Source organism: Dermacentor silvarum, chromosome 1 (genome assembly GCF_013339745.2).
Source record: "Dermacentor silvarum isolate Dsil-2018 chromosome 1, BIME_Dsil_1.4, whole genome shotgun sequence".
Taxonomy (NCBI): domain Eukaryota; kingdom Metazoa; phylum Arthropoda; class Arachnida; order Ixodida; family Ixodidae; genus Dermacentor; species Dermacentor silvarum.
Window position 1 is genome coordinate 224,207,067 of NC_051154.1, and position 8,558 is coordinate 224,215,624.

The following is an 8,558-nucleotide window of genomic DNA, read 5'->3' on the forward strand; positions in this document are numbered from 1 at the left end:
ACTAGAAAATAGAGGAGAAGGGTTCACTGCCATTTTATCCGCGTGGCTGAGACGTCGGCACTAGTGTGTGCTAGAATACGGTTGTCTAGAACACTCTAGTCGGCACGTACACGCTTGTTCCGGCGCGATGCAGAAGCGGCGACCTTGCAATTTGAGAGAGAAGGAAATTTCCGCCGCGGTTTTTTTTTTTTTTTTCCCCGTTCCTTCGCGCGCGGCATTGAGGGGTTTCTCCTGAGCTTTTGCTCTATGGCGGTGTCGGAGCAATGCCGGTCGGAGGCGCCGCCGCGTGATTTGGCGCGCTGCTAAGAGCATTGTCGGTGCGCGGTATGTTCGAAATAAGCATGTTCGAATTCGCTTGCTTCGCGTTGACGTTGAATGAAAGCACGTTTTTCATGATAGTCTCGCTGTGCAACCATTGTGCTCCGTGTTGACGTTGCGAGGCCTAGCTCCTTAGCCAACTCCGTCCGCTTCCTCTTGGGATCCTCATCGACCTTTCGAAGAATGTCTAATTTCTCTTTAAAGGAGAGTGCTTTCCGCTTGCGAGACATAGCTCGCTGCGACTAGGCAAAATGGCGCAAACACGAAGAACGCGGCCCGAAGCGCAGCAGCCACTCCATCTGACGGCTCGCAGAAAAGGAGGAAAAGTACAAAAGCACCAAAAGCGCCACCGCTTCAAACTCTTCGCGCCCAGTCGCGGGGTCCGCGCTGTCCGGCGCCGCGCCTCCGCACCAAAAGAGAAGGAGAGAAAGCGCGTGACTGCGCGCTGTTGTCTTTCGCGGCCGTCGGTGGGGCGGCGTTTATTCGTATCAACCGACGCAGGCTGAAAATCGATTCGTAACAACCGTTCTCTAGCACGTTGCAAAGTAATGGGGCTCGGCCGGGACGCGTATTTCCATTTGCTAGTAGGTACAGCGTTTGACCGCTGGCGCCACGCTGCGTCGCTCGCGCGTACCATGTTTCGAGCCGCCGCCGTTGGAACGGAGGAGGCGTTGACGGAGAAAACGCTGGGCTGGTGGTGACTTAGCCTGCTGTTGGGATCGGTGGTATTATAAACGCATCACTGTTTTGATGATCCAAATATAATCTCACTATCAGGGAGGGAGCAGTCTACCTGACTGGAGCAGTATTTTATTTGGGGTGTTGCTACGCTGCGCTCCGCAACACCCCAACGACCGCCGCTTCGCGTCGGCGCCCGGCACCACGGCTGCCGCCGTGGCGCCGGGGTTCAAGCGACCGCGCTGGCAAACAGTGAGAGAAAAAAAAAGGGAAAAGCGTGATATTAAAAATACATAATTGTAGCCAGAGCGAGTTTCGAACCCGCGTACGAAAGATCCCGAAGCGAGCGCCGTAACCACTCAGCCATACAGCCACGCTCCTAACGGTTGCATTCGTGCAAACCATATCATTGCGTTCGAGCGCCCTCGGTGAACGGAACCACCTAGAAACGCGGTACGTGCGAGCGGCGCAGCGTGGCGCCAGCGGTCAAACGCTGTACCTACTAGCAAATGTAGTGTTGCGGCCGGGACCACAGAAAAATTCGTATCATCCGGAAATTCGTATTAGCCGTGATCGTATCATCGGGCTTTTACTGTATATATTCCTTTTACATGGTTTGCAGAACTTTTGCGAAGCTTTGCATACTTTGGTGTCGATATAAGAGCACCAAAATTTTTGAAGCTTCATGACACATTCTTTGTGTGATTAATGTGATAAAGCTTAAACACATATTGTCAGGGCAGAAGCGTGGATTCTATTGTAGCAGCAATTTTCGCTTCACTGTCTCCAAGCATGGTGCACAGTCATTGTTTGTTTTGGTTTGCAGTGATAGTCGATGAGAGAGGATGGAATAAGCAACACTGTCTAGGCATCATGCAGTGAAATAGCTTGGCAGTACTGTTTTGATGCTACAGTGGTATCCAGACTTTTGGTCCTGGTGGTACCTTTTGTAAATAATGATATAGCTGTGCAAGTGCATGGCTGAGGAAACAGTAGAGTGAAAATTGTCATTCGGCATCCCAAAGTGATTCTAAATGTGCAGCTCACCAATATAAGTCCTTGGCACTTTTCCTTTTAGAGGCGCTTGGACAAAGACACACCACAGCAGTGTGATGCACAGCTGGAGGACCTCGCATCTCCTTACGAATGGTAAGCTAATGCACTCTGAAGGTGTCCTCGGGTGCGAACTTCACGGAGTGCACTTGTGCATTGTCAGTACTATGGCCACTCATTTTATCTGAATCAAGCAGCTTATCCGTATAGTCATCTGAAAATAATGCAATACTAGCTAGGAAATAGTAAACTTATTAGCTGTCCAACTATTCAGGTATGAGGTCAGGTTGATGTGAAAAAACATTCGACATAATTTTCAATCTTTGGTGTAATGTTGAAAATCTGCACATTGACAGCTAAACAACAAATATTAACAAGGAATTAAAGGAATAAATTGACAAATGGCATGATCCAGTCTAGATTTTTTTTGTTTCCTTGCATCATACTCCAACTTTTCACGGCTTTGCAGTTTTAGCCCTCTGCCCTACCTGCAATACTTGACATCACAACATTCTAATTTTGCTTCTGCACAATGGTTCGAAGTTTATCTATGCAAGTCTGTCTAGAATTGTTAGAATAAGGGATACTTCCATTTGATAAGTAATCACTGTGTTTAAAAATTTTGGCCTTTGAAAGTCCAAAGCAAACCTGTGCGGGCACTGGTTCCAAAAAAAGTGTGTGTTAAACAATATTCCGATTATGTCAGAATTTTTTTAAGACAATCCACCGTATCCTAGATTGATCCTCCACTCAACACTTCACCTTGACTCAAGAAAGTAGACTGCAGTGCCGCCCCTCGACAGAAGTGGTCACCGCATTTCAATAACATCCCACAGCGATCCTTGAGACGCATAACGTCTTCAGTTGAGGGGTGGCGCTGTGCTTAGCTCAGTGAAGTGCAGGAAGAGCTTCGAGTCAAGGATGGTTTAAGAATATGGGGGAATGTCTCTCACGGTGAATTACCCCCACTTTTCAGTATCTGGTTTGTGTGTTTCTAGCCTGTTTCGTGGGCTGATCTTGGAGATAGTGCAGTGTAAAAAAAGAGTCAACCAAGTGTTGACGCTAAAGAAGACAAGGGCAACATACATGGGCGTTCAAATGATTCGATGATTAAATGTTATCTCTCTCTCTTCAGTCTCTTTTTCATGTTCATTTATTTACTCATTTTGTACCTTATTCATATTGTATTTCGTATGCATTATGTCGACCTTGTCTTGTTTAGCTTCGCCACTTGGTTGACCCCCTTTTTTTTTTCACCGTTTGACACTCTGAAATGCTCCCCTTTCCTTGGCCCTCTTGATGCTCTTTCACACTACTGCGAGGCGTAGGTAGCTCCGTGTGTCTGTGGCTTCTTCAAAACACGCACCGAAGGCTCGGGCGACACACTTGTGCGGCCAGCGGGCTCTCCACTTTGGCTTTCAATGCATCAATGGAGGCTTTTGGACATTCCAGTACTGTAGCTGCAGCTTGGATAAGGTAAGAAAAAAGTAATATTGCACTGATTTGTAAATGATGGCATAAAGTGTATAAGGGGCAAAGTGTCCTGGCACCTATTTATTGTTCAATGCATTTTACATACTTCTGCAGCTCTCTGTCCTGTGGTTCTTTTCCTGTGTCATGTGCCACGCTGTTTATAAAGCTCCCACTACATTCACATAGGTATAGGAATGTGCAAATATTTGAAACTTTCGAATAACCAATCAAATAGTGCCCTATTCGATTCGGTCTTCGAATCAAATAGTCAATATTCGTAAATGTGAATAATATCAAATACTTTTTGAATATTTCAAAACGTCAACTGCACCCAAATAAACATAAAATTGGGGCAAAAGTGTGGTAAATTTTCACCCCCGCGAGCATAGTAAAGACATGAAACATGAAAACTTAGGTAGTGGAGCAGGGTACGTCATTTAGGTAGCCATACTTTAGAGGCTGTACAGCGATCATTCGCACCCTCTGAAGAGCCCTGTGCATGCAAAGAAACTACTTGCTTGCTTCTAATGCTCCATTTGTGCTTTTATTAATGCTTCATAACGTACTAAGTTAGACAGAAACTTGCTAACATTAAGAATACCGGTATGTGAACATTGTTTCATATTAATTGTGGTAATGGCTGTTCATTATTGGAAAACTACTAGAAAATTATTCGATTCGATTGGCTTCTGGCACTATTCGATTCGTATTTGATTCGGTCTCAAAAATCACTATTCGCGCACCCCTTTGTAAGTATGTAGAAAAATACCTCTTCAAGAATTCGTCATGTGGTGTAAATGCACTTTACTTGAAAATTTGCAGGCTATATGCATGTTTATTATTTTGTGAGCTGTTTTCAAAGCACTGAACAACTAGCCTGCTGGTGTGTGCACTTCCCTTCGTCTGCAAATCTCGCTGTGATGATAGGGCGATAAGCAAGACGTAGCATAATCTGCCCACAGAAACCTTCCACAATCGCTTGTCCACTTAGATGTAGGTGCACGTTAGGGAACGTGCAAAAGCAGTCAAAATTAATCCCTCACTACGGCATGCCTCATAATCCTATTGTTTTTGGCACAACTCAGATTATTTCATTCATCCTTATTTTTTTTCTAATTTTTTTTGCCACAATTACCACTCTTCACCGTGCTATGTCACCGTAATGGGGTCGCTTTTCTATTTGATTCTGAAATATTGAACTGTTTACTGAAAGGAACATGTGTTGTGGGTCTTGACATGCGTAAGCTCACAAGCTAAACCATTCAAAATTATTACATGAGGGTACAGAAAGAACTTTTAAGCTAGTCTACGTATATAGTACTGGCTATGTTATGAAACGTACAAACCGAACTCGCAGTATTGAATATGCCAGTCCAAAGGCAAATATTCAAGGTGAAATGTCACTGAAATGTATAAACGTACAAAGGATGTTTTAAGAGGTCCTGAACCACCCCTCGGGCTTCCGTGGATAGCATCTTGGCCAAGTTTTGCAGTCATGCACGGCGAATGGAGCTTGCAAGCGGAGCGTGAAGTGACCTTTCTCTCAAACGTTGTCTGTTCAACAGAAGTGTTGAACAGACAACGCTAGAACAGACAACAGACAGAGCTAGAAGTGTGCTCGTCACTCTTTTCTGGACGCTTTATTTCATAATATAGCAGATTCCCATATGCGACTGCTATTGGCCAATGGCTGACATCAATCAAGAAGGATATTTGGATCAGTGTGCTTCTTCCTGCTGTTACTGCGTATATTTATTGATGAAGTTTAATAAACAGGCTGAAGTAAGCGAAAATCTTTCGAATTTCGATAATAATCACGTACTTCCGGAAGAAGCTGACTATCAATTGTCTGCTTACACTCGGCCACGGCCAGCAGTGTAGGAATTAAAATATAGAACCCTGCTTATCGGTGTCGTAGCTGTCGAGTCTTGCTAATTTCGACTAGTTTTGAACATTCAACTAGCCTCGAACCACGCAAAACTTAAGGTCAGACCACACACAGGCTTGCCAGCGCGCGCTCACTCCTGGCCGCTCCTGGTTAGACGCCTTGGCAGACTTCACTTCATATTGAGCTATTGATAGCGCTTCAAAATGTGCAAGTTGGACATGGCTGCTATACATCAGTCAAGCTGGTGCAGGACATAGCTGGTCCCCGCACCACGTAGCACGACCAGACTGGAGCATATGAGCAGGAGCACACACTCAAGTCCTCTCTTGCACAAGGCAAACGCTGCGCATGCACACTACAGTTGCACGTAGCTGTGGTCTGCTACGTAGCGTAGATACCGCAGCCGCCGCAGGGTACCGTGACGAGTCCGCTGGCTGAGCGCACTGCGGCTTCGCTCAGGACAACCGCGTCTGGCTTATATTCGGCGCATCGTAGGCGCAGAAATCGGTAATGGCGAACATCCATGTGAATGTGAACATCCAAAATCAAATTTCAACTGCACACACCATGGTGACATTCAGTAGGCAGAGCGTTGTGGGAGTGCCCCGCTTCGCCATAGCCTTCGTAGTGCAAGACATTGAAGAAAGAGCGGAAGCACCACAAAGGGCATGTTTAAGCGCCAATAACTCTGCTTCTGCTGAACACATTGAAGTACTTTCCTTGGCAAAGTATTTCTGAAACAGCCTATGTTAACTTCAAATGCATTTCTCCACTTTGATCAAAAGTGGTTTAGGGCCTTTTCCAGCGCTGCAGAAAGCTTTAAGAAAACTTTCATTGTGGTTTTTAAGAAAATCTGTGTGCCTGCTGCATGCCATAGTCTCAAGGCTGGATATAAAGTTAGAAATTGTGTGAAAAACATCAGATTATAAAGTATGTAATTAATTACTTGCTTATTATTGCAATAGCAATTATATGGAGACACTCCAGGCGCATTTTTGCCGTCGCCGTGATGGTCCGTATAAAGTCCAAGGGCTAACACTGTTGCCGCGTGCCGTTTAATGTATGTGCGAGTGGTGCGAGTGAGGCGAGGGGAGCCGACAATCGCGGCTCAATCTCACGCGCACCCGCCGGTCGCGGCTCAAGGGAAGAAAGCGGGGAGGAAGCACGCTGTCTTCCGTTGTCCTATCTTGAAAGCGATCTGCATTCGGGGCCGAGTCTAGGCAGTGTAGATGGCTCATACCTATGTGCATGCATGCAGCATTCTCGCAGCTCAGTTTGCGCTGAAGCGACAGACAGCATGAAGGTCACTTCGCTCGCTGCTGCTGCCACGCTTCCTCACGCCAGCCTTTTGACAGTGAGTATCTGCGGTCATCGAGTGTGATGTGTTCATGTTTGCCTGCTTGTGCGCACTGACATTTGTTAATTTAGTAATGAATGTTTGCAAGTTTATACAGGCAATAAGCCTACTAGCCTTACTTCGTATAGCTTTCTACTAATTCACTATCGCAATCGATGCTTTGCCTTTTGGGCAGAACTGCGACTTTTTAGTACTTTATGTATAGTTGCCGCTTAAGTAAACATTATAATTATACAGTAATGATCAAAAATGTTGATTACACCGAACGCAAAAATACTGTAGTAGTCGCTTTTCTGTGCGTCTGTTAAATGCATGTTTATGTCTTTTATATTTATTTGTGAATACCTTACAGGCCTTCAGAAAGGCATTAAGTAAGGGGGGAGCTATGGCTACGTCAACGTAAAACACGTGTTATTCAACAAGGGGGAAAAAATTAACAAAAGCATTATTCGCACAACAACAGCACGCAACATCAGTACGGTCAATAAAGAGTAAAACTAAAATGAAAACTAAAAGTACGCATGAGCAGATACTATAGTAAATGTTACACGAAGATCATATTGCACTACAGTAGGCGTACAAACGCCAGGGTGGCAACAATGAAACTCTGCTGTCTACGATAAGCGTGTTCACAGACAATGAATGGTATGTGAAACCACACCAAGATTTGTTTACAAAAATAAATTAATAAACAATGTATGTATGGACTATAGATACTACAAAATCAATGAATACAGGAAAAATAGAAAACACGTAGAAAGTCACAGGAAAAAGTAAGGGCACAAAAGGACTAGACGGTCGAGATGGCAAAATGTTCAACCAGTCGACTGCAAAATGTCATGGTTGGTTTAATTGGAAAGTGATATGTTATCCAGGAGAGTGTTCCAGAGACGGATAGCGCGAGGCAGAGCTGAAACACTGCCTGACCTGCCGCGGTGGCATAGCGGCTGTGGTGTTGTGCTGCAAAGCACGAGGTCACGGGATCAAATACTGGCCGCGGCGGCCACATTTCGACGGGGGCGAAATGCAAGAGAATTCACGCAGGAACTCCTGTGGGAGTTGTCGAAGTTTGCTTACCTATTGTGCTACTTGCTCATCTCCACGCAGCCCGATGTCATTATGAATATTACGAAACTTGATCCGACCAGTATAAACAATAGCGCTGTGGCGACACAAACTGCTGCGAACGGTGGCACAAGATATTCGAATCGATGACGCAAGCAAACTACTGCAGGTGGTGGCACCAGGTGCGCTGATGACGCTCCGATCATTATAAGCCGTTATCACTCTTTAGCGCCTTATCCTTATCCAACTCGGCTGCACATATATTCTTGAAAATAAAGTCCGAGGCAATACGCCAATCCGAGGTTGGTTGGTTGGTTTGCTTTCATGAGTGGCACTAAGGGGGATTAGCTAAGAATCGGATGAGCTAGCAAAATGATTAGTCAAATCTAAAACGAAACACTAATAAAAGTTTTGAATAAATCAAGTAAAGTAAGAGAAATATTTAGGAATTTAGCTAGAAAACTTCCATGATTCATTTAGAAACTTCTCAACAGTTGCACATACATCCCTGAGACAATGTCCTAACGCGCATCAAAATGTTCTTTTACTTTTTGTACTAGGCCTAGGTTAACTTAGAACGAAGCAAGTTTTTGAATCTTAATAGTGCAACCAAAACTTGTTGAAAAAGAAAAAAATTATCTATGCTTCAGAACAAGCTGAAAAAGACGTCACTCGACAAAGAGGTTCCGTCATAGGTTTTATATTCAAAAAGGCACCCAGCGACAT